Here is a 13,431-nt window from a genome sequence, read left to right as displayed (position 1 = left end):
TATTAGAGTATCTCTATCTCGCATTTGCTACACGTAGTTGCGTTTCGAATCATAACTCAGTGGTTTGTAATCCGATTCTTCTGTACTACTGCAAGGACTTTCTATGATGATTATTCCAGCTATACACTGATTTTCAGCTCATTGCTCTAAGCAGTTTGCCTGATAGACACGAAAACTAATAGTATTTTTATTCATAAAAATCGATCGCGTAATTTTGACACAGGTCAGGTTTTGTGTCATATCTCCGTGGTCTTTATCCCGATTCCTTTCAAACCACAAAAGGGCACTTCTACAATGGTTGCTCCATCTACATAGCAATTTTCAACGGATTCCTCAAAGGAGTTTATCCTGTAGGCGTGACAGACCTTCGACCTTATTTTACACAAATAATCAGTCATAACTCCGTGAATGTTCATCGGATTCCTACCAAAGTTGGTACAGAGATCCGCCTTAATGAGCCCTTTAAGTGTGCCAAATTTCAACCCGATCCGAGCACGCATTCATGTTTTATGGCGGATTTTGCAAAATGTGCGAAATGAAGAAGTAGAAGAAGAAAAAAACGAAGAAATTAAAACGAAATTTTGTTCGCTCGTATCTCGGAAATGGCTGGAGCGATTTTCTTCAAATTTGGTGTGTAGATTCCCCTTGCTGGCTGGCACCTCTCTAGCAAATTTGGTTCCAATCGGATAAGGGATCACAGAGCTACATAGGTGTGAAAATTGCGTTTTCTTTCTTCCTGTTAATATACTCACGGGTGGCACGCCGGCTTCTTGGGCCGCACGACACACTACCGTGTGTCTTGATTCTTCAGCAGTGAAACCGTAGTTAATTTTTCATATAGACACTTTCTGTATTTATGTGCCACAAAATTATTTGAAGTGCTCAAACTGCTGTAAGAGGTATTACTAGCTAGTAGACACCAGACTCATACAGAGACTGTAATACAAATTCTAATAGAACAGTCACCTGTTTATATCATAGCTATATGCTATAACAAAAAAGAATCAAACAAACTAGTGTATTTACAATTATCAATGTATAAATGAAATAGGGGTTCAAGTGATAAAAATTAGTGAAGCAAGAGATATGTATGAAAGATGGTATTACAACAGAGTCCTGTGGAAAATTTGCCACTTTTGTTCAATGCCAAAGTAGGGATTTCCCCCAGGTCTACATAGTCTATAATACTGTAGTTCATTGTACAGTACAACAGTACTGTATAGTAGGGACCACAAAAGTGTGGGCGTGTCCCATGAAAAAATATTACCAAAAAGCCAGCCTCACTTTTCCTTGACACGATGAAGCGGTATTGGTTAGGTAAAACTAAGCCCAAATAAGTCTTCAGATTGACCCAAAATTCTTTCAACAAGTTGCTATGGAATTTGTTTTAAAAATAATTTATTAAACTGAATTTTCTACTGACTGACTGACTAAGTAACTGACTGACTGATGCTTTGGACAAGCGTAATAGTAACGGCTAAGGCTATGGACTTGATTTTTCACTGTTCAATGTTGCTTTGGCCCGAGAAATGCCTTTTGGCATACTGCAGTATGTACAATGCAGACTTACCAGTGTTCTCCTTTGTGTCCCATTCATCTTTGCTGACAGCGAAAAGTGTTGATTTGGTGGTAGTACATGATGGCTTCCTTTCATAGTGGAAATCGTCTGTATTTTTCATAGTGGCTACTTTGATTGCAGAGGTGATTTTTGAACAGTTCTTGATTCGTAATGCTGTGTAACAGGTTGAACATAGCTGACAATGAAGCATAATAGATACATCACTTTTCAGGCAATAATTGACTCTAGGGTGCATGGCACCATTTCTTTCTTTTGATGTGGTATGCGTGGGTTCACCAGTCATAATATATATATCTATTTTACAAAAAAATTAACAAACAAGTACACAAAAATTTAGAAATTTTCAACTAGAGTAGGGACCATAGCACATCGATAAAAAGTACTGAAACAAGCTGAAGTATATAGTGCACAATATTAAATCACAGTAAGCGTTTTATCCCTATTGTACTCAAGGTACCATAATGGAAATGCACAGTACGGATATAACATTTGTGACTGGATCTGCGAAAACCGTTCTTATCACTCAAGACAGGAAGTTTGATGTTTTTTTCACACAAACGCAAAGCTTAATTAATGCACTATCAAATTTCACTGTCACAGTCAACCCGAGTAAAGTGGTCTGCTTTTGCTGGCTACTTTTTTAAAGCACAGCGGCGAGCCTTACGAGTGGTCAGGAGCCTTGACGGAGCCCTGGCCAACCAGAAGATGGCTGTGTGTGGCTGTACAGCTCTGTGGTGTTGGACAATGACCTGTGCTGTAAATTTCCTTTCATTTTAGCCAGTTCTGAGCCCTGAATGGCCCATAGCTTGGCCTAATTCATCCCATCACGTTCCTTTTCAATTTTTGAACTCCATCTTGCCCGCCTTCCAGGGCCCCACCTCCCACCCTTCTGGATCTTGCCTGATACAGACAACCTTGGTTTAAAAACTATCTAAAATCGCAGGAAATTTAGCTGTTGTCTACTTCTTCAGTGGATGATCTGGAAGGTAAGAAATTGCTGTAAAATGTGTGAAAATTTGGTATGTGTAGCTACCACCACTGGCCAGCTACAACACTCTGAATATTTAAAACCGACGTTCCTCGATACTTTTAAATGGGCGATAAAAATGGTTTTCCCAGAGACAGTCACATTTCTTATTCTTTTACTGTGATTTAATATCGTGCACAACTACAGTTTGTTTCAGTACAATGTAAAACAACTACAGTTTGTTTCAGTAAATGCAGCTTTTGTGCTATGGTCCCTAATCTAGTTAAAAATTCCTAATTTTTTGTGCACTTGTAAATTACTTACTCTAAAGCTGCATTTTTAAAACTACTTTAATGCCTCAACTTAAAATACTATTTCACTGTTGCTAAGACCAATTGGTTACTAAACGATCCTGTATGATAGGCATTAAAAGTTGTAAATGATATGTGGCAGACTTATTACAATATATTTTTCAATAATAACTACTGCTTTTTAAAATGTGACATTATTGCAACCATTTCTTGGCTGTCACTTGATTTGACATGGCCTTTGTTTTGCATTGTGGAAAGCAAATTTGGCTGTTTGAAATATGTAGGTACAAACTATTTACATTAAGTTTTGTTTTTCATTTGTAGAGGATGATACTCCAACAATGAAAGACCTTAACAGATATGTTGCTAAAAGGAAATATGCCATTGATTGGAAAGATATTGGAGCTGAGTTGGGCCTAGATGATCATGTGTTAGACGTCATTGAGAATGATCACCGTAATCAAACTCGGACTTGTTTTAAAAAGGCTCTCAACCAGTGGTTAAGGTTATTCCCTACCAAAGCTACTTGGAGAACTCTAGAAGTTGCTCTTACTAATGTGACCAGGCAGAGTCTTGAACTTGATCCAGTTGATGATGTGTATGGTGAGAATTTGTATATTTTATCCAAACCAAAGCAGCCAATCTATTAATAAACAGTATGGCCCCAAAAACACCAGGATGAAAAAGCTGTGAATCCAAAATGGTGGCCAAGAAATGGCTGTAATGGTAGGTTAATTGCAAAAAATTTCAGATAAATTTGGTGCCAAGAGCAGTATGTTTTCTTTTTAAATTTTTGCCTTTAACCTACTATCACAGCCTTTTCCACTATCGTGGATTTCACATATTTTTCACCCTGGTGTTTTTGGTAAAGCCGCACCCCATTTCACAGCTTTGCTGTATTGGTTTAGGTATCACTTCTTTTCATATTTGTGTACTCCAAAGCCAACCTATGACAACTGGCTCTGGAGCTTCTTTCCTTATCTTTGTTCTTTAGTACAGAAAGGAGGAAGAGATCAAGGGCTGAACTTTTGCTTGTGGATAATATTTCCAATTCAACTATTTTTGCTTATAATTTGTTTTAAAAATTACTGTATAAAATTATCCCTTGAATTCTCTTCATACATTGACTTGTTTGTAGCTGAACTCTCTACAGGGTGACTGAACTCTGACTTCAAATGTAACTAAACTCTCTGCAGAGATAGCTGAATTTTTCTCTATAAGGTGACTTATAATGTAGATGAAATTGCTACAGGGTGAATTGTACGTCTTTAGCTGAACTCAGTAATTTTTTTGTAGCTGAATTCTCTATAAGATGACTTGTAATGTATTTGAACTTTCTACAGGGTGAATTGTTTGTAGCCAAACTATCTGCTCGATGACTTTTAACCTGAGCTCTGTGTGTAGAGTGACTTGTAACCTACGTATCTAACTTGTAATGTAGCTGACCTAATGTGGATTGCTTGTCACGGTTACATGTTGTAGCTGAACCCTCTAATGTAGCTGGACTTTCTACAAGGTGAATTGCGACTGAATTTGACAAAACCAGGCTTCGACGCACAAAGCTTTGTTAGGAGATATGACGATTTTTAAAGTAATCATTGTGTAATAACTTCCCAGTGCCTACAGCTGTGCAAACAAATTTTGCACCAATTATTCATCTATTTACTAGCTATCACTGAGTGGGTGTATAAATTTCTGATACCCAAAATTTTAGGGCTGCACCGATTCCACTTTTTACCGATACTTCAAATACCAAGTACTTAGCTGGAAAGTATGTGCAAGTACAAGTACCTTAAAGTAGCTACTTCATAGTGCACACATTTATTATATATTGCATTTCATGGTATTCTTGTACACGTTTTCAGTATGGTTCATGTTTATAATGAAGTAGCCAATCAGATTCACAAAGAAGGAAGTCACTGAAATGTAAACCAGTGGATATTCCAGTATTCTTCTGGAGAAGTGTAGATAATAATATCATAATGGTGCTTACAAAAATATATATACTGAAAGTCACTTTTACCTGATTGCTCTATTAGAGTTATTGACTGTTCTATTAGAGTATATCGATCTTTTTCTTGGTATAGTGTTTTCACACATAGGTTTCAGCATAGATCAGTAATTTTGCTGGTAGCTATTGGTGTTATACTTGATGCTTTTAGGCGTCCACTGTGCTAGTAAAATAAGCAAGTACAAACAAATGCCGGTTATTTTATTCTCGCTCGTGATAAGAATCGGTATTTGCAACAATATAATGGCCGATTCTGATACTTCATGAAAACAGCAGTATCGGCCCGATACCGATACTAGAATCGGTGGAGCCCTACAAAATTTGTCCTGTTTTGGGCAGCTTTTTTCAAGCAGGTAATAATATCACAGGTGGTAGTAATAGGGGTGGAGGGTGGGGGTGGTGGGTGGGCTTAATATAGGGGTATAAAATGAAGTAAGAAGACGAATGGAATCCAGAGGCCAAGTTTGGACTCTCCATGGCACTCAATGGCCCCCAAATCACTCCAAATTGACTGAGAACACTATTGGTGAGCTCTCTGTGAAGTCCGAGCTCACTACACACCATTATCACAAAGCCATGGCCATTTAATGGCACCAATCTCCCACTCGTGGCTTTGACAGGGTCAGAAGAAAGCTGTTACAGAAACCAGACTTGCCAGTCCTGAAGGCAGTACAGTGTGGAATATGATACCAGCAATCCATTTCTGGTAAAAACATAAGTTTGATTTTGTGTGTGTGGAAGCCTTGTTATATGAAATCCGTTCACAATTGTAACTTAGTTGAACATTTTGTGGAGTGATTAGGACTTGTAGCTTAACTGATGTCTCTACTGGGTGACTTTTATCATAACGGAACCTTTTATAGGGTGGCTTGTAACTTAGTTGAACTTTCTAGCTACTGAATGGTTTTTGAGCTTGCCTGAACTCTCTACAGGGTGACTTGTAATGGAGCTGACTTTTCTACAGAGTGACTTGTACTGTATAGGTGAACTTTCTACAGGGTGGCATGTAATTTTACTGAACTCCCTAATGGGCAGTTTTAAACTTGGCTGAAATCTCTATACAGCAAACTCTCTACAGGGTGATTTAATTTTAGGTGAACTCTATACAAGTTAAATTGTTTGTTGCTTAACTTCCACATAGTAACTTATAACATAGTTGAATTCTCTACAAGGTGACTTGTAAGTTGAACATAGCTGAACACTTTAATAAAGTTATTTATTTCTTAGGTGACTGCTTTATTAGGTTTACTACATCATTAAAGTATCTTGATCAACACATAGTTGGTTTTCATTACTATAACTCATTGGCTTTAAGGCAGTACTGAACTAATTAAGTCCAGCCACACAAAACTATCTGTTGCAATCCACATGCTTCATGAGCTATTATAGGATGACCCATAACTTTGCTAGTGTGCACTTTCCTTTTACTGATAACAACATGGAAAGTAGTGAAAATGCACACCTGTAGACTGCAACAACTCCATAAAGCCCAATTTGCAAAAACTCAAAGAATACTATTGTAGAGTAACACTTACCCAAAATTTTGACACAGTCTGTGGCGCATAATTTTGAAGTTATTAAGCAAGAAAGGAAACTGTGTGGCTAATCAGAGCACACTCCATATAACACTAATCATGTGATAGCAGCTAGTGCCATTCGCCAGTGAATTAATTGGAGTTGTGACAAGCTAATACGTGAATAATGTTAGTTGTATCAACAACATTAGTTGGGCGGTCTGGCAGAGCTAGTTAGTCCACTAAGACGCTTTGCTGTGGTCTATGGATTTCCGAATTTGTTCATGCATTACCACAAACATGCTGTCCAATTAACTTTGTACGGCTGCCCTTAATAGGTTCAGTGCTACCTTAAGTCCAATACTTCTAAACCATTAAGGGCCTTTATAAGATGTGATTAATCTATCTATGTGTGCACCAATTTACAGCACATTCCCTGAGCAGGTTGTTTGGTAGCATGGCAAGTAATCATTTTTATTAGCAAATCTTGATCACATAATTGTTACACCTCATCTGTGTTGTATCATACATACAGTAGTACTGTATAGTAGGGATCATGCAGAAATGGACTTTTCCAGCCAAAAATATCACCCTAAAACCAACTTGAATTTCCCTTCATGCTAACTTGGCAGTATTGGCTAGGCACAACCAAGTCCAAAAATGTCTTCAGACAAATCCCAAATCCTTCCAAAAAGTTTCTATGGAATTTTAAATTTTTTATAATTAACAGAATTTTATTCTGAATAACTGATGCCTTCAGTCTCAACAATGGATATAGCTACAGGCTTGATTTCTTCACTGTTTGACGTCACTTCATCACGAGATGTGCCTTTTCACTAGCCGCAGTATGTACAGTACACACATCATGGACTTTCCTTTGTCCCCAGTTCAACAACGCAAGGTGTTCATTTATAGTTTATATGTGATAGCACATTAGTGGCTTCCTGCTAATAAATTTATTTTAAAATGCGCTGCTTGACTTTCTGTGCAGGTTGGTACATTTGTTTCTCTTGTGTTTGAGTTCACTGATTGTTCCAGATGATGGGTATAGGATAAGAACTCATTTTTAGCAAAGTAGAACAGGCCTGTGCTGATTAGTTGGCACGGTTTAATTGCTTGCATTTCTTAGCACACTGCTTTGTTGTGAAGTATTCATTCTATCAAGAGTCCATAATGAACACTGTCAATTGTTTGTCTCTCATGTGTTAGAGTTCAACTGATTGTTCCAGATGACAGGTGGATAAAAGCTCATTCTTAACAAAGTAGAACAGCATGTGCTGATTAGCTGCCACAGTTTAATCTATTGCGTTTCTTAATGCACTACTTTGCTGTGTAAGTTGTTTGTACTAAGGTGTTTCATTCTATGAATACTGTTAATTGTTTGTTTCTAGTGTGCTTAAGTTAACAACTATAGCCATAGATCCAACAATACCAATTAACTTTAATTTTAAAAGAAGCTGATTATGAAATACACTATCGAATTTCTTTTGAAAGTTATATCATTTTGTTGTGGAGTATTTATAATGCTATCCGCACAAAAAACAGCCAAGCTGTGAAAAAATGGTGCGGCCTTAAAATACCTGGGTGAAAAAAGTTGTGAAATCAAAGGTGGCAGCCAAGAAATGGCTGCAATGATGTTAATGCTAAAAAAAATTAATAATGGCTGTGTGTATTGTTAAAATTTATTAGCATTGACATCATTGCAGCCATTTCTTGGCCGCCACCTTTGATTTCACAACTTTTTTCACCCAGGTATTTTAAGGCCACATCATTTTCCACAGCTTGGCTGTTTTTGTGTGGATTTCACTCCTTTTTGTGCCTTATAAGGCCCCAAAACCAGCCTATGGCTGACTTTGAGGTTTGTTTTCACTCACATTTCTTCTTTTCTATGTAGCTACAATGATGATTATTGAAGACAGACTTATAAATGTATTTCATTGCATGATTTAATTCAATTTTGATAATATTATTGTAATACTCTAATAGAATGCACATTTTTTTAGGACTTCTAATAGAACATACACAGAATGTTCTAGAACAATCTATTACTTCTATTGGTAGATCTATGAAATTACAAACGTTTGACTATGAGCAGATTTTAACTAGAAATTTCATTTATAAAGCAGAAATTAAGTGAGGTGATCAGCCAAGGTAGCAGTGGTTCAGTGGTTAAGGATGCAGGTGTTAGGTATGGAGGTCCCTGGTTCGAACTCTGTGGTTTTTTTCGACATTTTTTTGCACACCTTTATTACCCCGCGGTGACTGTTCTATTAGAGTGTCTTGATCCCACGATTTTACACATGCTTAGTTTTTGCTTTATAACGTTGTCGCTGTAACTCTATTGCTATTCAAACTATCAAATGGCACTGCTATGATGATCAGTCTATCTATACACCAATTTTCAAGTTATTTCTGTACTTGGTTTACCCTGTAGCCGTAACAGAAGTTTGATCTTTTTTTACGTGAATAAATACTCATAACTCCTTGAATATTACTCAGATTCACAACACTTAGCACGTGAATCCACCATCACACGCTCTTCATTTGTGCCAAAGATCGTGGCAATCGAGTTACACATTTGCATTTTATAGCAATTTTTGCAAAGTGTGCGAAAAGAAATCGAAGCCCCCGTAGCCCCCGTATGGCATAAGAAGAAGAAAAAAACAAAGAAATTAAAATGAAATTTTGAATACCCATATCTCACAAATGGCTGTTGCGAATTTAATCAAATTTTCTGTGTGGTGTACCCTACCTGGGGGACAGCTATAATGTAAAAATGGTGTGCTTTGGAGAAGGTGCCATGGAGGTATGCACACATGAAAAAGCTGTTTTCTTTCTTCCTATAAAACTACTCACGGTGTGGTCGCTGGCTTTCTTGGCCGCACGACACACTACCGTGTGTCTTGATTAAAAACAATTAAAAGTTGTTGGATAACCAAACTGTTTTTCAGGAAACCAAATTGTGAACGAGAAAGGTTTTTGTGGACGTGTCCTATAATTTTGTCATAAATCAGTTGCTCATCACTTTTGATGAACTGCATAATAATATCGGCTGATATCAACTGATGTTTTGTCACCGGACTTGAAAACCAGGACAATGCAATTTATGCACCATTCTTTAAGGTAAAGTATGTTGTCGAAAATAGTAAGGTTTGTAAACCGATATAGCACAGCCCTTCAGGGCTTTAGGTCCAATATCATCTATTCCCACAGCTCTACAGGGGTTAAGTGAGTTAAGAGCTTGAAATGTGTCATGTTCAAAGATAGTTATGGAGACAATTTGCTAGTCAATGTTGGTGTCCATTGCATTGTCTACAGGTGGAACACTACTACTGAAGTGGTAATATTTGAAGTGGTTACTCTACACTGTACAAGGGAGTAGATACCTGTAGCTGCACTTATGTATAAAAAATAATCGTGACCACATTCTTAAACAATCAAAACATGCCACCACGCCCTCTCATGATAACAAGGTTATCAGAGCATGGTGACCACACCCCTTAATGATCAGCTGCAGAATACAAGACATGGAACCATGCCACTCAATCTGTTGTGTAGCTCACTCACGACAAGCATTGAGATCAACATTCACAGCCACACTTGTATATCATAGCTATGCTACAACAAATTTAATGTTAACATCAACATTCACAGCCACACTTGTATATCATAGCTATGCTACAACAAATTTAATGTTAACATACTAGTACAATTGAAAAATTATTAATGTAAAAAGGAAGTAGAATTTCAGCAGTGACATAGCTACATTGAGGCAACCAAAACAGCTGCTTTGGCGAAAGTGAGGAACATTTATTTAAAGATAATTTAGTCCTGCAAAAAAACTCCAATGGAGCAATTCCACCTTCCACTCTAACAGAGCAATCAGGTTTGCTTTGCACTTTTATCCAGTGAAATGAGTTGATGTTGTGCTACTTCTACAAACTAGCTGCCATGTAGCTAGTTAACTCATCTGAAATTAACCAACTATGTATTTCCAAGAGTTAATACTAGTAGGAGGGAGAGTATCCAATGCTCAATAGGCATGTTTAAAATGAGGGTGTAGAACGGATGGCTTCTGGCCAGACGTGTTAACAAAATCAAAGGGTAAATGAGCACTTATGAGGCCATGGATATGCAGTATAAATACTAAACTGCAGCTGTGACGTCTGTGGGTGTCTCGTGACCCAAAAATAATGGAAACAAATTCAAGGAAAAGGAGCCACAAAACATCGAATGAAATTGCCGAAGTGAAGCAACCAAAAAAGAAACGACAGAGAAAAGTAATGAATAAGAAAACCAGAGAAACGTTACAAGGTTCTTTGAATTTGATTGATACTAACATTCTTGGTCTTGAAGCCGTTGCTTGAATAGGAGAAGAGTTTGACTCGGATAGTACACACTTAAGTATGGTAGATAAATTGTGTTCGGTGAAGCAGTTACTCCAAGAATTAGCAGAGTTTTATTGTGATACATTCGTGGAATTGCATGTTAAATGGAAAAAAGTGGAGAATTACCAGCTTCAGTTTCAACCTAAGTGGTTGTCATATTGTAGTGCGTTTCTGCTAGAAGAGCAGTACTCTTTAGCAGTTACCGATTTTGATGACAGTGCCCATCCATTGTTAATGGAGCTCAGACAGAAATGGATAGACTTTTTCAAGGAACGCTGTATGTCTGTTGCAGCTGGTAAGCCAGTAATGATGTCCTTTTTGTTGGCTGTGTATAATTCACTCCTGGAACACGTGGCATTATTTCAAACAAACCAAACTAAAGGAACAGGCAGTAGCACTGTAGTTCCCACTGCTGAAGATAGTGTTTACTATCATTTTGGAGGAGGAGCTCTTTGTGAGATGCTTCATCATCGTTACAAACAAATACGTACTGCAAGTAACAAAAACTTGATGCCTATTGAAATTAGTATGTTACAAGCCATAAACACAAAGGATGAATCGGATATTCCCAAGTATTTGCAATACCAAGACCGTGGTTTCATGTACTTTCCGCACAAGATGTTTATACCATTGCTACAAAAACTAGACACAGATTTAAGAAGTTTGTAAATATAGAAAGTTTTAATAAACATGGAAATAATTTGATCAAGGTATGCCATAATTGTTGTCTACTGTAGCCATATCGTTTTGTTTATTAGACTGCTCATGATGAACTGAAATGGCCAATGTACAAGGAAATGTTTGTTACAGCATTGGAACAAAGGATACCTGACTGCATCCTTGACAGTGAATGTGCAACAACATATTTGAAGAATTGACAAGGAATAAAGCTTTGTAACACAAGGATCCAGAAGGTCCTGTCAGCTATGAAGCAAGAGTTTGCTGCAAAGAGGCCCTGCAAAGAAAGGAATGGCATCCACAGTAGATGTAACTTGCATACTAGTTTGTTGAGTGATCATACTAAATTGTCTAGTAAAGTAGATAAATAAAACAATGTATGTTAATAGATGTATTAAATGGAAATAAAACAAAAACACAACAAACAATTTTACAAGGGAAAATAGAATTTTACAAACATTTGGAAAAACAATTGATCAGCTAATGTGGTGCCATACTTGAAGGGTATTTCCATACAGCTTAGTGTCTGGTCCCGGTATCCAGTCCCACTGTGATGTCCAGCTGCACTCTGCTTCACCAAGTGTGCACATCTACAGGCATCCAGCTTTCCACCAGCACTATGTTTAAACTGGCTAAACAAACTTTCTACTGCCAAACCTGAAATCCTCAGTGGTGCAGTAAAGTAGCCAGGCTATCTTTCAAAAAGATATTCACAGAAAACTTTGAATCCATAGACATCTATACGCAGGAGATCCCATGCTGTACAGTAACTTTATATAGATTAAAATAATTTTATGTAACTACTTACTTTGCCAGGAGAGAAATTCCTTCTGTGTGTTAGAAGTATGAGCAAAACTTGCATCTGTTAAGCATTTAACAAGCTAAAAGAACACATTCCCACTTGAGATGTTTTTCAACACTGCTGAATCCATCCCACAAACTTTTTCATGGCACAGGAATCTCCTTTCAAATATCAGATTACGTGCCACTAAATATTTATAGGTCTCAATAGTAGTGGCCACATCAGAAGGTGGGGGATCTTGATGGATGTAAGAGTACAACCCTGTCAACACCTGTTCTTGCTGTGGAACATAAAATATGTAACAACTACATATGCATGTCTACACAAGGCAAACCTTAGTTGGGGAGACATTCAGCTTAGTCCATGCATCCCTTAGTACATGTACATCTTTCATGCATGGAACCGTATGTGTTTGTTGTTTTCTAGCTCGATTAACATACCGATTGTACATGTCAATAATAGTAGACCATCCAAAGGAATTATTCTCTTTTCCTTGCTGAAACTGTTTAGTTCCCCCACTCTTCGATGAAAAAAGAGGATTTATCATGTTCTTGAGCTACAGTGTACACAAAAAAGTGAAATACCAAATGTTATTCTAATACTACATTACCTGGTGTGTTGGGAAAATCATCCAAAAGATTAGATCTGGTGGACTGTATAGGTTGATGAACCATGGCTTGATCTCAAACCTATCTGTGGCACAGTCATCTAGCAAAGAATACGCGCCATTCACTCCATGAGTAGACTTGATGGTAGTGAGATTTACAGCACAGCCATCACACATTAGCAAGCTAGTTTTGAGCCCATGACGTTGGAACAATCTGATGGTCTCCATTACACAAGTAAGAACAAACTTGCAGTTGACTGACTCAGCATGAGTGAAGTATGAATGTCATAGCTACTGGTCAAGTTGCACCACAAAATACTGTAGAATATAAGTTGTTTGTGCTGTAGCTTGTGGAGTCTGCAGGAGTTGTAAACATCAGTCAGAGATGACATATCTTTACTGGTCATGGCTAACCCTGTCAAAGTTTGGCTCCTAGAGTTCCACATTAGTTGGCATGCCACTTTGACTTCATAAAACACTAGCACGCCATCTGACGTAGGAGAATGTTTGCCCATCTTCTCACATTCTGCCTTAAACAGCACATGCTGGGCAACCTGGTCTGCAATGCATTTGC

This window comes from Dysidea avara, chromosome 5, assembly GCF_963678975.1.
Source record: "Dysidea avara chromosome 5, odDysAvar1.4, whole genome shotgun sequence".
In the NCBI taxonomy this organism is placed as follows: domain Eukaryota; kingdom Metazoa; phylum Porifera; class Demospongiae; order Dictyoceratida; family Dysideidae; genus Dysidea; species Dysidea avara.
The sequence above is the reverse complement of the archived record's forward strand: the minus strand, read 5'-3'. Positions refer to the sequence as shown.